The sequence below is a fragment of the Anser brachyrhynchus genome (genome assembly GCF_964034855.1).
Source record: "Anser brachyrhynchus genome assembly, chromosome: 10".
NCBI classification, from domain to species: domain Eukaryota; kingdom Metazoa; phylum Chordata; class Aves; order Anseriformes; family Anatidae; genus Anser; species Anser brachyrhynchus.
Window position 1 is genome coordinate 9129706 of NC_137705.1, and position 17409 is coordinate 9147114.

The 17409-nt window shown below is 42.6% G+C and overlaps 1 protein-coding gene across 2 annotated transcripts in view; it reads right to left on the bottom strand.

Moving 5' to 3' along the window:
* LOC308200301 (uncharacterized protein) overlaps nucleotides 1-17409 on the bottom strand; it is a 234760-nt gene that overhangs the window by 157601 nt on the left and 59750 nt on the right. The window contains exons 6-9 of one of the 2 annotated variants that reach the window (XM_080605805.1): nucleotides 10119-10168; nucleotides 8397-8530; nucleotides 8085-8295; nucleotides 3204-3382 (exon numbers count right to left, since the gene is read on the bottom strand). The gene's annotated coding sequence lies outside the window, so the exon portion shown is untranslated. Of the gene's footprint in view, nucleotides 1-597; nucleotides 3383-8084; nucleotides 8296-8396; nucleotides 8531-10118; nucleotides 10169-17409 lie in introns of those variants that run through there. The other variant, XR_013955452.1, reaches the window with a different exon arrangement.

Consider the following 17409-nt stretch of genomic DNA (forward strand, 5'->3'; position numbering starts at 1 on the left):
GCAATCAATGGCTGTAACAATGCTGAAATGACTTTATTTACACCTGTCTCACTTTGCCTCTGACACCAAAGACAGTGCCAAACCCTTAGCAAAATGGTACTCTCTAAAAAGACCAGAAATAACAAGGCTATTCCATACTCTGTCCCATACTAGAATTTTGGTTTTTTGTTTTTTTGTATATCCCAGCTTCTAAAAAGTTTCAGAAAAAGTTCATACTACAGTGACCTGCAGCTAGGCAAGTCTGCTAAAATTTTAATCATGGATATCCAGACTGTACACAGTACACTCTGGAAACAATCTGGGAAATCCTAAAACAACCTTTAAATATGAACACCCGGAGAAGCTTACTGGCTACTGTTAAGAAAATCTTGACCTCACTGAAATGGCATTATCTTAGCTGAACAACCATCTCAGAGTCTTTCTTCTTCCCAGAAAGGCTTCTTTTACTTGGTAACATTTTATTTTTTATTTTTACCAGGAAAATGTGAGCACTCCAAAATTCTATATAAGCTTAAAGTACAGTGTGATCTTTGTGTCCAATGGTTGCAAAATAAATCATTTTCTCATCATTTTAATGAGAATTTATTCATATTGAGTACAGACATTGTACAATAGACATAATGCAAGCATGCACGAGTGATTAGGAATGTTGCCTCATTTCATAAATACATTGTAATTAAACAAATGTCAGCAGTTCAGTCTTATGCAGAGATGATCTGACAGCCGGTGAGAATCTCAATTGCACAGTTCAAGGTAATTCTGGGATCTTGTTATTGTTTGCAGTATAATTTTTTTCTTTATGCATTTTACTCTAACAACCTCTTAGCAAAATTGTACTCGTCTTCAATAAACATCAGCTCTAATAGGCATGGATGTATCATTATGAAGCCTTGTTCTGCATCACAAGTGAACAAGGTGAGGTAATCTTATTGACCACTTTCCAGACTAGAAACCCAGTTAAAACCCTGATGCTTCTGAAGATATTCAAGTCACAGTCTAAAATATTCACTGTCAACTGGTTCTCAGGGCAGCTCTGTCCCCAGAGGGAGAGCAGTCTTTGCTGACCTGCTTTAAATTCTTCAGCTCGTTGAAGCTGGCAGATCACAGGAACTCTAACAAAAAGCCATATTCCGGCACTATCAGACATCAAGTGAGAAATGACCACAATACCTTTTCACAACGGGATTCTCAATTACACAGGACAGCAAGGCTCTGAATCTCCGCGACTGTTAATGCAAGTATTCACGTAGGCCAACCAGCAGAACAGCAGACCATGGTCAAACTCCATCTGCAGTAATACCCTGTGTTGCACACCAACCAGCAAGATGCACTGTATGTAGCCACCACAAATCCAGACTCCGAAGATACAAGGAAAGACCAAGCAAGGTCCAAAAATCCCTACTCACTTGCTAGCTCTGCAAGAAGGACCTTCTCCTCTTCCTCTTTCATCTTCAGGTTCAGATCCAGAAGTCCCCACTCATAACTGGAGAACATTTCCGTGACTGACCCTTACCCTGCTATCAGCTCCATTCCCTTGCTCATTGGTTGTTAATCACAGGGCAACACAAAGGAGATCTAGATATGCCTGACAGAAAAGCCCATGCCCAAATCCCTGCTTCCTTTTATCACAGTAGTTTGAAATTTTTAACAATAGTAAGACATCCAGTAGAGAAAGGACTTGGTATATAACAGCATTTTTTTTTTTTTTAAACCAGGAGCATAAGAGTTAAATCATTCCAGTCAACCAGCATTTTTTTCTGAGCAATGGCTCAATATAACCATTAGAGAGTCTGGATATACAGAAAGCAGTGCAGCTCTGCGCTGCCGTATGGTGCCCATCATATTTGTCTCCTCCTGTGCTCAACTTTCTTGTGCAGATAAAAGAACAGTTAGCAGCTCTTTGTTATATAAATGTCAGCCAAGGCAAACAGAGTGGAAAGTTGGTGGTCAGGTGTAGGTGGTTGAACATTGCTAAAAAAGATTAGGTACCTGATAAAGGAATGGTATTTACCAGCTGCATAAGGTGTTGGGGAGAGGTATTGTTCTCACAAAAATGGCTTGAAATAGGTTCCTTTTGTTTCCCCCAGGCTTTTCAGCTTGGCAGGAAAGGAACCCACTGATCTCCACAAGACAAAGAATATCCTTGAAATATTTTAAAGCTTGGCTGAACCCTCAGAACTTCTTCCACAGTATTGCTGAGCGATGCTTTTGTGCTGAGACCAAAATTGCAGAAACACAGCTTTCTTACAGGAAGTGAAATTTGTCACGACTGACTCAAGCATCCTACCAAACTCCCCAGTTTCTCTGAAGAAGATTTATCAAGTGTTTGTAATTATAAGTTGCCTGCGCTGCAAATCGCTCCAGAAGACAGTGGAGCTCAAATGCCTGCTCTCAATGTCACAAGTCTCCAATGAATTGCGAGAAACCTCAAGCACCTTCTGTGCAGGCCTTCAGGCAGGATAAATTACAATTGTTCGCTCCAGACAGTGGAGCTATTCTGATTTACATTATAGGAAGATCTGCTGCCTTGCATGCGACAAGTTTAAAGGGAAAAATAGATCGTCTCACATGCCCCTTATCTCTGTCTGAACTCTCCAGTTAAAATACATTCTTTGATTACATCTTAGAGACTGGTTTGAGCTTATTTGTGTTTATTTGGTCTTGCCCTGTCCTCTTATATGGATGTGCAGCAATGGCAGCTGCAGAATCACTGCAGTGGGGAGCAGGTAAGAAGCTGCTGAGTGCTTCTGTGTCCCGTGGTTTTGCTAAGGACCTGTTTTTCTATGTAGCGTGACATACGCTCCCCTGTCTACGGGCTAATGTCCCAGTTCTTTGCAAGTAGTCAAGCAGTGCACATACCCATCCAGGAAAGCTTTGACACTAACTCAAAAACAGGACCAGCGTAAGGACTGCAGCAATGTGTGTTTGCAGCTCACGTCATGTGTGTGTGTTGTATAACCACTTGGGATTCTGCATATAGATGCTGGAAAACGCAAGCATCAGTTCTTTTTTGAATGGGCCTCTCTGGGGACCAGCCATTTCACAGCCCGGATAGACTGTTCACTGGTGGGCCAGCGCATCTTTGATCAATGGGTCACATTTCTTCTTTACATGTCATTTAATTCCTTACCACGGCTTATGACTGCCCAAAATCCGATATAAAAAGAATGCGTTTGCATAAACATGAACGCTTGAATAAGTACCTCAATAACATCAGGCGTCAACTCCTCACCATGAGGATAGCTGGTAACTAATTAAAAGCTTGAATGAACAGATGAGCCAGAAACCATCCTCACGCTTTGTTGAACAGGCTCAGGCATCAGGCTGTGTAAGAGAAACTTTGATCCCAAGTGCTCCAGTACTAGACAGAGGCAGCTCATCCCTGGAGAAAACAAGAGCACAACACTCAGATCCAGTCCCTTATCGTGCCGACAAGCTCTTGCCTCCTCTGATGATCCTCTGGAGATGTGGAAGGGCCTTTCCCAGCCTGAAAAGGGGCAATCTGGGGCTTGGGTGTTACCAGAGCCAGCATCCTGCTCTGCTGAGCAGGGCTCCAGAGCAGTCCTTCAGGACTACATGGCAGTGGGAGGAAGGCAAAGCATCTCTTTAGTTTTGCAAAGTTCCACTGTGGAGAAACACAAGGTTCCTATTTGGCTGCAGCAACTCTGCACAAGCTGCCACCAACAGAGGTGAAGGTCTGGCCCTACAAGCCCCAATTCCATGGTCATCATATTTTTGCTGCTCTTTGGCGCTGCTTTTAGGTCAGCCCTTCTTAAAGATCATTGAAGCATGACACTTACATTCAAATGACTGGTTTGGCAAGCAGAGGACAGCACAGGTTTTGGTGTGTGCCATACGAGCTTGTGCTTAGATACTGTGTGGCAGAAACTCAACCTGAGGCCGATTCACCTCTTACTCTAATTAGCAATCTGTGGACTGTCTGCACATGCCAAAAATCACACTTCACGTCACAATACAAACCTAACCTAGAGTCTGCACAGGAGGGGTTGAACCAATTTTAATTAAACCAGTCTCCAGAACAACTTGACTACATTTCTTGTGTAGGCATGCCCACGAAGCAAATGGATTGTAAAATTGCTTGTTCTCATTTATTATCAATTTCACGTCAACAATTGTTCTTAAGCCCTAACTTCAGGAATCATGTTATTGACCAGGAAATTCAACTTTTATATTTGTTGTAATCCTTTGTTTCAAAGAAAGGCCAAAAAAATAAGATATTCTTGAGTCCCGCAACTACTCAAACTTACAAGCAAATTATCCAACATGAATTGCTTTTCCTTTTAAGAAGTAATTATTTATATGCCAGTCCCATGACATACAGGAGCTGTGCCCAGTATTGTTGGAACACGTAGGTAAGCAGGATGAAACTAGAATAAAAAGGAAAGAATGTCCCCACACCGGGCATCCCTCACAAGGAGGCTGAAATCCCTCCCTACTAAACATGATGACCAAAAACTATCCTGGAAACATCTGTGGTGCAACCACAGCCACAAGTGCAGTGTCTCTATGGCACAGGGACACCGAGGCCGAGCTTGTAAAAGGGCTCCTGCCTTCTGGTAGGGCTGCTGCCTGCCCACGTGCTCCTGTAATTCTTCCTCCCTATGAGCTCGCCCTCATACTGAATGGACACTAACCCTGTACTGGACAGAGGGAAGAGCATCGTACCCGGCAACAATGAAGTACCTGCCATCCCACTCCGAGACTGCTAGCACAGAGTTAACAATATCTGTTTGAGCTGAGAGTGTTTATGCTTCAGCAGTTCCATTAATAGGTATTAAATAACGCTCCTTTAAGCTACAATGCTGCTGCATAGGGTTTCAGCTTCATCTTTATGGATGCCTTGTCATAATTTCTAGAATTATAGAACTTCCTGCCATGCACCTACATATATCTGCAAGGTTACAAAATAGACAAAGATTATTTTTTCTGCCCAGAACTAGCAGAAATGACTTTTCATTAATCAGGATCAGATGAGATGAAATTAAATCAATTCTTCTCCCTAAAGTTTGAGATACGCAAAGAGGGAGAAACCAACTCTTCACAACCCTCAGCTCAGGATCTGTAAAGTGAAAACCCAGCTCTGAGTACATTGCCTCTGGAAGGAATTGCCCCAAGAAGTAGGCCCCAGCTACTTACCACCTCTTTCTGCCACCTTTCCCCCTTTATGCACACACAAACACACACATGCATGCTCTTTTATGCAAACTAAGTCTCCAAAACTTGCCTTGGCTCGACACCTTCCAGCAGGAGAATCAGAATGTCCTTGGCAAATCCAAACCTACAAGATGCTCTATTCAAGGTCCTTTAATCTAGCAATTTGAGAAGTACACAGTCTGCCTCCTCATGCCTTCAACATCAAACTTTTACAATCTTCTGAAAAGTCATTATATTGAACTCATTCTCTTGCTCACATGCTGCAGGGAAGGGGAAGTTGATGCTTCACATTCAGGCTCCTATAGACCTGCAGGTTGCTCTCAAGGCCTCTTCATGTACCTATTATTATTTCATTACTCTTGTACATAAGTGCCTCAGTCTTCAGTGTATCTGTCTTTATCAGGAACTTGTGAAGCCACTATCCCCTTTTTGACATCCAGCTCCCACTGACTTTAAAAGGACTTAAATGCCTAAATACCACTTTGTCCTCAGCCCCCAAATATAAGTGTTGTGTTTCCAGAAGAAATATTTGCACAGAGCAGGGAATACAAATCCCAAACTCAGGACCAACTGTAACATTTTGGGAGAACATGGATCTTCTTCCTGCCCAGATGAAAGAAATTCTGTGGCCACAAAGCACTTCAGAGTGCAACAAATAATTCCTGAGACACCTATGATAAACTATACTGCCAGATGATTCTCCCCTCCCCTCTTTATGTCATTCACTTATTCCCAAATACTCAAACACAGTCTAGACGACGTGTTTTTTCCTTCTACCTAGCACATGAGCCAGTCTCATTAAGAATCATGTCTGACAAGACTATCCAGGATATACTGTATCCCACATTCCTTCAGGCAATCCCAAATTTACCCAGAGTAGGTGATGAGGAGGCGTATCTCCCATATGTGGCAAAAAAAATAAAAATAAAATGTTGTGGACTATTGAGAGGTACTAGGTGTAGGAGATGTACTTATGCCTGAGCAGGACAGAAGAAAATAGGCTTCATTGTATTAATGCAAAATTCAGACGGCATACTCAGTTCAGCATTTCCACTGACCCAGAAACTGAGCTTAGATCTCTTAGGCATCACTTCTGGTGTTTGTGTGTGTGAATCATCCAGAGCAGAGCAGGGGGCTGGAGAAAAGCCATGAGTCTGCTGCTGCTCATGCTGAAATCAATGGATGTTTTGGTAAAAATCTCTCTGAGAATCCCTGAGCACAGCGAGATGCTGTTTGCATTCCCAGAGACGGCATGCTCCATGCTCAGCAAGGCTTCCTGAGCACCTGTCCTCACACCCATTTATCTCTAGCTGACATTTGAGGGAGGCTTTTAATGCTGTTAGAGCCTATTCTGCCCAGCCCAGAAGCATCCAGTACAGTTCTCAGAGTCTTCCACATGACAAATGGGAAACTTGAAAAAACATGGGGGAGGCACATCGGAGCCCAATAAAACGAGATGACATCCTCTGCTCTGCAGAGGCCAAGACAGATTTCTGACTGAGCTCAAGCAGCAAACCGGTATGATAAAGGAGCTAAAGCAAGAGGTTATGATATGCTTGAATCACTCCAGAGAAAGCAAGTGCTGTGTGTAACTAGGGAGATAAATAATCAGGCAGACAGAGTAGCACTGCCCCCTCACTCACTTAAATCAAAGCAGCTTCTTTTGCCACCGCTCCTCCCACTTGGAACACGCAACAGGGAAGTTTAAAAGTTGGCTTGGCAGGAAAAAAAATAGAGAAGTTCAGTTCTGGGGCTGGGAGGTAAACTCGCAGGTAAGAGATGCCTCTGCAGTTGTGCTAACAAGGGGTCTTGCAGCCATGCTCCCCTAGACACAGGCAACACAGATGAAGTCAGCAGATATTTGCAGCAGGTTTCTCACAGAGCCACCCAATGCCTGCAAACATTTATTGCTCTCACACAGACCTTGGCTTGGGGGATAAGCAGAGCCAGGCCGCCATCTCCCCAGGGTTTATATGGTCACGGCCAGCACACAGGAGCCAAAATACAGCAGCAAGCTCCACACAGGCATGGTTGGTGCAAGCCATTTTTTTGAGATGCCCGTGGCAAGATGTCTGATTCGTTGGCTGTATCTGGCCTTTAACTGACTGAAGCTGCTGTTCAAGCAGCCTGAATCTGACCCTCAGTGGGATTTACATTCTGCCTGAAAAGCTGTGCATTGAAATCAGAGGGCCCTGTGAGTATGTCCAAGGTCAGCTTTCCCTGTAAGTAATACACTGCACCTCAAAAGCAACTGCATGTTGCTGACGATTATTTGAGAAGGTAATTGAACTCAGCTGTTTCAAATGAGATTTCCATACAATGGGCACTGTACTTTGATCCCAAGTTGCATAAAGGAATAAATAATCCTGTTTTAACCTTGACTTGACATGGCACTTGCTATGCAAACATCCTGCCTGCAGACTGCACACTCCAAGGTGGAAAGAATGTGACACTCCAGCACATGGGAAGAGCTGCTAGTTGATATTTCTGCCCTTTAGCTCCCAGCCTCCAAAAGCCATCTAAAAGCTCACCAAGCAGGTAAAAACTTGACAAGAAAAATCTTTGATCTCCCACTGTGTTCATGAGAGGGAAAACTGAAAACTGCACTTCTCACAAGGGGAAGACACCTAATGGTAGAAAGAAGATTTTCAGCTCTTTTGCATTGTCTTGTTGATATTTGAAGCCAGCTCATCTGATGTACCCAAGAATAAGTATTTTTTAAATTATTATTATTAATGTAGGTAAAAAGCAAGTTTAAAAAATGCATCCTCCACATAACACGCACGGTTGAGGAGGACAAGCTGTGAGAGAGAAATCGTGTTCTTCACATGCTGCAGAAAGATCACAGCAAGAATACCAAGGAATGGGAAAAAACATCCATGCATACAGGACTCCAGTGAGCAACCTACCTGTGGGCCTGTGTGCTCCCACAATTATCACCAACACAGGGTCACAAGCTTCAGTGAATTTATTCCTGCAGCACTCCCGCGAGTTACAGAAGCGATGCTTTTCTCCACGTGGAAGCAAAGGCAGAGAGAGTCCCAAAAGCTTGCAGCAGGTCTGAGAGATGAGCCCAGCTCTAAGCTAACTTAGCTATCCGAGCATCCTAGAGGAAGCAGTCTGGAAACAGGAAAAAGAAAAAGAAATATAACTAAAAGGATGACCAAAAAATCAACATTATAATTCCATAATTCCAAATAATTCCAATAAAATAATTTTACCAGCAAAATAATTCCAAAAGTACTAGCAACAAACTGGGGGCACAGCTTCCATAGAAACATCAAGGGAAAACACACATGGCACGATTGCAGAAAAAGAGGTAAGGGACCAGTTAGGCTCAGCAGCATGGAAAGCACTGAAACAAGACACAAAGGCAGTGATGGGACAGAAACTTCAACATTTGCATGAAGTTGTATTTAAACATTCAGCTAGCTTTGATCTGTTACTCTTGCAAAGAAGCCATTCTTAGGAGTTCTTCTGATCTAATCCCTGTAAGCTGCTCTGTTTACCCTGCTACATGCCTACTACCTCACTGTTTCACTGACATCTCTGCAAAAATGCATCAAGCAGTCGCCATACACATTTGGGTGCATGTGTCCACAAGCACACACAGTGTTCATAAAAGACAAATATGTACATGTTTTTCATCTTTGCAACCAGATCATTAATACACAGGACAGAAACCTTATGTCCTTTTCATCTTCCCCTGTGCTTCTGTCTGATTTCAGCAGAACCATTCCAGAATTAAATACTGTTCATTGTAAGGGAGAATGGCAAACGTCAACTCCGAGCGTGCAAATATCCACTCAGAATACACCAAGGGATTCAGCAAGTCTCTACATATGCTTCCTCTCAGCATGCAGGTGTAAGATTTAAAAATCCATATTTTTCTCCAATCAACTTAAAAACAGCTATAATATCGAGTACCAAAAGCACCATCTGTGCTCCACATATAGTGGTGATGGTTTTTTTTGGAGCTGATGCTGTTTCTTGGTATAGCTTGATCCTATTTTGTCAATCACTTCATGAAAAGTGCAAAGAACCCCTGTTGTTCCAAATGTGTCTGAAACAAGATGCTTTAACAAGTACATACACCAGCTTTTTGCTTCTTTAAGGCATTATAGTGTTGACTCACATACATAGTAGCATTTTAAATTGTAGAAGTGTTAAATCCAGGCACTGAAGTGCTCCACACACGTTGGCACCAATTGACTGGAGATGGTTGTGGCCAGAACAAAGCAAGAATTGCTTGCTGAAGAAGCTGAAAAATGCAAGTGCTTACAAAGCTTTAATTTCTGTGCTGTGCAGGCAGCACCTCCTAGATGGCCATCTCCCCTTTACCGCATCCACCACTGATACCCCTCTCAAGAAAGCCCAGCCCAAGCATTGCTCTCTGATGCTCACTGGTGCCAGAGCTTTTCTGAAGCCCACCACGGACTTTGCTGTTGCCAGTATGTCTTGACTAGCTCTTAGTCAGTGTCCTCAGTGATGGACGTGCATGTTAAATTCAAAGAAGTCTGACAGACCCTTGTCTGGTGTTCCCCTCCCTCGCTTTTCCTCTGCTGTAATACATAACTTAACTCTGGATCTGCTGCCTCTCCTCAGAGCTGCGTTAATGCTATTCCTTTTACCTGCCCTACTTAGGGTAATGTCAGTGCCCACCATCCGTCCTGGAGGTGCTGCAGGTATTTCTCCATGCCAAATGATGGCAGTAAAGGCACGGGTATCAACTTTAGATCCTCAGCTACCAATCTGATATTTGGTTATTTGCTTTGACTCATAAGACATCATATGGTCAGAAATCCACTCTATACACAGCACCATGCAGACCCTACTCCACTCTGTACCTTTGTATATGGCACCTGCTCCTTTTTCAGTTCCTTCTCTCTCTTTCTCTATTTCCTTCTTTTGTGCCTCATAATGTCTGTAGGCAGAAACCTTACCAAATGTTTCTTTACAGATGGTTTCCATTTGAAGTCTTCAAGTAGTTATTCTCAGGGAAAACACCAATAAGTAAAAGGAAAAAAATATGAAAGAAAGATATTGTAAGTGAGAATCCAGGTTACAACAGGGCACAGAAACAGTATTTCACCAAAAAGTTCCCCAAAAAATATATTCCCAGAAAGAGAAACTCTAAGCAAGTTCCTTCAGCAATGCAAGCCTGACTTCCCTTGTCATCCTGTGGTTGGCTTCCTTTTGCTTCCTCGCTTTTATCTTTCTGGTGGAGCACAGCTTCATGTCTGCAACTTTATATCTAGCAGAATTGCTGTATCTCAGCAAGACCTGTGTCCTGCTCTGTAGATAATAACTCTTCCTCCACCACCCATAATATTTTTAACCTGGATGAACCAGATGGCTACCATCACATAACGTATCATCATATCATTGGATAATGTAGCAAGAGACCTCTTTTTAGGAATGCATCCTGACTTGCCTTCTTTAAAGGTGTTTCTCACCATGACTTCCTACTTAAGCCAGCATGTTAAGTGAGCTAAAAGTCACACGGTGCAGCATTTCATGCACCAGCTAATATCACACATGTCCAATGAAAGTTCAGATCTATTTCTTTGATCTAAATCCATTTGTACAACCTCCATCCTGCTGTACTGCTTGAGACGCTCCTGAAGCTTTCTTCTCCAGGCAAAAAATGCTGTATGAAACAAGGATGTAACTACAGACATCAAACTACATTCTCTGCCAATATTAATCGGCATAATTCCACCCAAGTCATTATACTTTTGCCAGCTTACACCAACACAAAATATGACCCTGCATTTCTTTGCAGCCTATCGCTAGTTAATCAGTTTGAGTGACCGTCATTCTATTCATATTTGCTAAAGTTCATAGGCACTACTTAGCTTGAATTGCTTGAATGCTGATTTTTGGGTACCACAGTTAGCAATATATCTATTTCTTTCATTATTCTTTGCAAACATCAAAAAGAGAGAATAGAAATGATTTACTAGTGAAGCATATTAACATTTAAAACCAATGACCAATTAGGGATTTGAAAATGTCTGAATAGACCCACTATTCAAAATGCCATCTGGTCTCCTGATTATTCCTTCCATGTACTTCCTCATGACAACTACACAAAGGAAGATTAGGACAAAAAAATTCTTCAAAAGAAGATCATTTTTACTGTACTTAGCTGCTGTCAGTGTTGGGCAGCGTAAGCAACCAGTTGCCAAACCAAAATGCCTAAAGTAAGGTTACTGAATTAAACTTTTCTTCCTCAGCTTTCTTTTTACGCTCTTTCCAACGAACATCTATTGACTTGCAGTGCAAAGCGGCAAGCGTACACCTAAAGCTGTACTCTAAATTCACCCCTATTATCTTTGTGTTGACACTTCATCCTAGAAGATATATGCTGAGCTCCAGGTAGATCATTTGTAACCCTTATAATGATGATGGCAACAAATACAGCACAGTGCCCTCCAACTGACACCGAATGGATACTCAATGCTTCGCTATTTTGCAATGAATAAATTGGTTGTCGACATATGCATGGTAGCAGTTTTTTCCCCAATTTAATGATCATACAGCCATGGTGTAGCAGATCTCTATGTATTATAATGATCTGGAAAGCTTGATTGAAAGATTCGGAGAATGGATTTCAAGCCAAAGTTGTAGTTGCTCTGGAAAGCAGCAATATGAATTGATTTCTGGGTTGGAGAGATGCTGCACAGCAGTTTTACCTTCCGTAGGGGTGACCTTCATTAAAATGTAGTTACTTTCTCAGAACAATAAAAGCTCTCTCTGATGAAGCGTGTTTTCAAGGATACCCAGATGCAATACCCACACCTGTCCATAAATTGGGCATTTGTCCTGCCAGTTGGGTGACTGAACATGCAACTGTTTAGATAGTCAATATATTTCAAGCAAAGGAGACGTGCACTGAGGTACCCAAAAGCCATTCTGCAGCAAATAAATTTATGTAGAGATTATGAGACATTTCCCTTCTTCTATACAAGCCCTACCTAGGAATACAATCTGTATAGTTCTATCTGTAGGCAGATTGCAGATGACTCTCTGGCAATGCCTTCAGTGTTACAAAACTCCTTAATCCCAGTCCTCTGCTAACCAGAATTAGTGGAACAGAGAGGCAAGTAGCCCTTTATTGATGTTAACCATCTTCATTATGAATTTATATTATGACTACTTTACAAATTCACAGAAAGTATTATATTTTGAACACTGAAGACATAAAAATACTATTGGTGGGCTGATAATTATAAATTATGTGTTAAATTTAAGATTAATCCCTGTGCGAAAGGCATGATTGTTTGAATCTGGGATTTGTCCCACAGAGATGTTTGCAAAGAAAAACAGGAATTGAATTACTGTCTCATTCATCTCATCCACTGTTAAGGGGAAGAAAGTGCTTTAACTTCTTTCATTTTGCTGAACTCTGGGCATTTTTAACCCCTTCCTGCACCCCAGCATGTGTTTATACACATGCACACACACACACACGCATTTAGCACTGAAAATTAGCACATTCCCTTACTGCTTTGTTTACCTTTTTCTACTTTACTGGAGATAGGCTTATTTAAAGTCTGAATTTCACCTCTAAGGCTCTCACTGCTTTGCTCTTTCTTAATTCTCTCCAGTCAGGAGAAAGTCAAGCAAATGAGTCATTTTCACCTTTCTTTAGTTTTACCAATGGTGGAAGGAAAAAAAAAAAATTAACTGTGGTATCCTGAACTGATGAAAATTTGGTTCAGTACAACAGCAACACCATGCGACATTATTTCACATTCTAAGTACATTTATTTCTTTCCAAATTACACATGTAGGCCTTGAAATGTCTCACTTTTTTTAATTAGTTTCTTATACCAGATGGGATGACATGACTAAGAGCAAGCATTTAAAATTCATGTTCAAAACTTTTCTTCCGTAAAAGCCTATCGTGGTTTCTAATTACATGTCACCCTCTCTGGCCATGGGAAGGGGAACCCTCCCTTTTGGGGAGACAAGCAGTCATAAGAGAGACAATTCACAAGACTTTGAGGAAATACTCAGGACCTTGCAGTGGTGGAGGCTTCACTTGGATTCATTTGTGTTCAGTTACACAATTAGAAGAGAATGACTTCTGGTTTCAGACCAGCTCCTTTGTACGTCCCCACAAACATCACCTCTTCTGGCCCAAGGCGATAGCACTGATAGAGGCAGATGAAGCCAAAGCAAGACAAGCCATTTAGCAAATCTCAGGCCAGAGTCTGAGCTGACAAAAGGAGGCTGCAGTCATCCTCCTCTTCCTCCCTAGCCAACGCATTTCAAGGGGCAGCTCAGCAGCCATTCTGCAATTTTTCTTCTGCCTTAGCTGTGACAGCGAGGTTTTGAAACTGCTTGCAGCTCTTATTATATTTCTGTACTTTTTCAAATTACACACTTCCCTTTGAATACAATATTTGCTTTAAATATTTGGAGAATGCAAATTTCTTTATTTACACATGCCTGAAAAAAACTCTGGCTGTGCTGCGTTCCCTGGGTAATTCAGTAATTCTCGCCAGCCTCCTTTCAGTTAATTACTCTATAAGACTCCATCTAGTGAAAAATGAATTCTGCCCAATTCTTCTCCTGAAAAAAAACATACAGCAAGCAGCAAGTAGGACTAATTCTTGCTGCAACAGAGCAGTGCACGGAACAAACACAGCATGTGAGACAAATCAATACTGTAATCACCAATGCAACCAATCAAATGAAACTCCAGGATCAATCAATACTGTATCTTCCCAGATGACAACTGTGTAACAGAAGCTTTTAATACCTTTCCAAGATAAATCTCTTCCTGCTGAATGTGAGACACAATTTGCCAGTAAGTTCTGTAGCTAGGGCAAGATTTTCCTAGACATTAGAAAGATTGAATATTAAGGCGGCCAAGCATTTCTGCATTTGAAGGGATCTCCCTGACTGCCTGTCCATTCAGAGACTTTATTTTTAACATAAATCCTTCCTGTTCTTGTATTACAAACCAAACAATGCAAGTCCTTCAGTTTTTGCACTTCAGAACAGATCACTTTGTGATTGAATTGTATCTCCCAAATTAAACACTTAATAGACGAAAAGCTCTTCTCTACCACCATGCATCTGTAGTTTCAGGGATGTAGTTTCAGGGATGATGTAAATCACAGTTACCAGGGTGTTAATGTTCACTTTAGAGGATCATGGTGTATGTACTTACTCTGGGAATGAAACCCATCTGTCTCAGCAGTGTGCAATGATTAATAGTTTTTTATCCCATACTGTGTCCATGATGCAGTGAGCTATTAGCCCCCTCTGACAGAACCAAGACAAGGGGAGATTAAGGGTGTGCCTGCACAGAGAGGTGCAGGCAGATGCACACTCCTCTGCCCATACTGGCTGGATGTGGATCCACATGGGCCTGGAAGCTGTGAACATGCTGCTGTGCTCAGGCTATGTTCAGCCTCTCCCCAGCACAGCACCATCCTCAGGGCCATTTCCTGCATGGCTTCTTCCAGCAAGTTAGTGGTGGAGAGGGGAAGCAAACCAAAGCCTGAGGAGTCACTTCACTAGATCATCATTCCTCTCCCTCCATCTGATAAGCTACAAATTAAGTCCAGTGACTGCAAGTCAATGCCTTGGGGAAGAGGAGGAAGGGAGAACATCAAAAGGGCACTATCCATCCCAGCACTGGGAATGGGCCCCAGGAAATCAAGGGGACCTGTCATGTGAGAACAGCAAATTATAGGTCTGCTTGTAGCAGGGGATCTTCTAGTTCACTGCTTTTTAGTTCAGGGGGGAAAAAAAGGAAAAAAAAAGTCCTTCTGGCAGCTCCAACAACATGTCATAGCTGTGAGTGACTGCTATTATCGCCTGCTTTAAAAGCACAGTAAGAGAAAACAACAAAATAGTTCTCCCTATTCAGAATGTCTCAGGATGAGATTAATTCAATATATGTCCTTAAAATACACCTACAGGTGTCCAGCCAGGTTTCTGGCACTTACCCTGTGAATTGAACTCCATACCATGCAGAGGTCTCTCTTCAGAGCAATGAGGGGCATGTGGAGAACTACATATTGGAAAAAAGCCTGTTATAGCAGCTGTCATTAAGGAAGGAAGAGGGAGTTCCCTTGGAAAGAAGCAACTGAAAGATTAGTTCTTTGATTAATTGATTTTCTAGCCATTAAGGACCTTTCTGGTGCTCTCACTCATTCTCCTGTGTGAAAATTCAGGGGATTTTCCCAGAGACTGCCAGGGCTCTGCTGGAGATGCTGCGGTGTCCATGGGGACAGCCATCTGTCCAGATGCTGCCAGGCTCCAGAGCAGAGCCTCAGCCTAGACAGGGCCAAATTTCGCTGCCTGCAGACATTTCATTTTCAGTTTGGCATCCCACTGATTCCATCAGAAGTGCTGCCTGGGAAGGCTGCACCACGGATCCTGAACCAAGGTCTGGAACAGACAGCAATTCTTTCCTTAAAGCATTTCCCTCAGCCTTTTAAACAGCATGTCAAATACTGTGGTTCCCTCTGCCTCCGAGACATTGTACCAAAGCTCCTTTTCCTTAGGAAGCCTTTCCAAGCCTCTGATGTGTACATTTTATAGAGAGAATCCTAAAATGAAAATGACAGTCCTGTGCACCACTCTATTCCTTAGCATTTTTTCTCTCTTCTTTAACTTTCCACTCCAGCAAGCGAAGTTTAACAGAATCAATTTCTCTATATGCTCAGTAAAATCCTCAGCAGGAGCCACTGCACTGTAGGCTTCTTTTAGTTATTTATTGCCTGCCTCCTGCATACCACATATGTTAAAAGATGTACTACCAGCTTGGAAAACAATTAATCCTTTTATTGCTTAGAACATGGATGCTGCAGAAACACAAACAGCACCAAGGTGAACTGTGCAGAAGGGCTGTGTTCAAATGGAAAGGATGATTTTAGGACACAGAAATACTTTACCCCATGAACAGCACAAAGCAACTTTCTCTTCATGCTCTCACTACACGTATTGTCAAGATCCAGGAAGTGGTTCCCAGTCCCACCAGTAAGATCAGCAGGCATTTTACAGTCAATTAAGTTTATCAGCAAACTGCTGCAGATACCTTAAATTCCAAAAGGTCGGATGTTTACCATTCAGGGCTGTACTCTCCTGCCTGACCATCAGCTGTGAGCAGGAGCTCCATGCAGCCTGTCCCTGGTGAAACCCTTACTGAACCAAGCACAGCCCTCCAATCCACTCTCATTCTAACAAATCTGCAGTTGTCAGCAACAGTATTTTCTCCCAAAGTCAGTCAGCTCTAATCCAAACATCTCTCACTTCCACTGACCTGTTACAGCAAAAGGTTGTTTTGTACGCCGAGATGAAGCCAGGTCTCGGCATGTCAACCTAGATGACAGCTCCGCCTGAGCCTGCCCTGACCAAGGATGTTGGTGTTGCCACAGCTACAGCCGTTCAGAGGACGTAAAACAAGATCTCAACCCCTGCGGCCGGGAGAGATCTCCAAACACTTTGCACTTCTGCACCAATGTTAGCAGCGTGCCCTGGCTGAGCTCCACTCAAAGCTGGCCATGCACCAACCACACAGCACAGAGGGCAGCTGCAACCCAAAAGGCAGCTTGCTTTGAAATAAAGCCTGCGTGCAAGCATGAGAGCTACCGGATCAGCAAGAGGGGAGGCTGTCGCAAAGCAATACCCAGCACAAGCCACCACAGACTCAGGGCAGCTGTGAGAGACACCTGCATGTGTGACCAGAGGTATCAGCAAGTGACATCCCTGTCCCAGAGAAAGGCAAACATCTCAATATGGTTGGGGGAAGCGTTAAGCAAACACCTAATTCTTGCTTGCCTGGTGTATTCTGCTCTCAGATTTGCAGAGACAGTTGGACTGTGACCATTTTTAGCTCAGTCTCAATAAATCAATTTATCTGCAGGTTAAATTGATTCATCTCTCTTTGCCTTCAATTCTACATCTATAAAATGGAGATAGAGTCAGCAGGCTTTCTCTTTGGCAAAGTATTTTAAGATCATGACGAGCATGATACGAGAACTCAGGTTTATTATATACAGTTACCATGTGCACTTATGTTATGCCACTGTTCTTAAATCCAAAACAAGGCAGTGGGAAAGTTTCTAAATTTGCATTTTTATGCCAAATTAAGACAAAAACATATCCAAATGTTGGAACTCCCCTCCCCCTTTGCACTTCACAGCACAGACATCAGCCATGGGCTCCTGTAACACACAGCAGCAATGCCCTCAGGTAGTCAGTGGA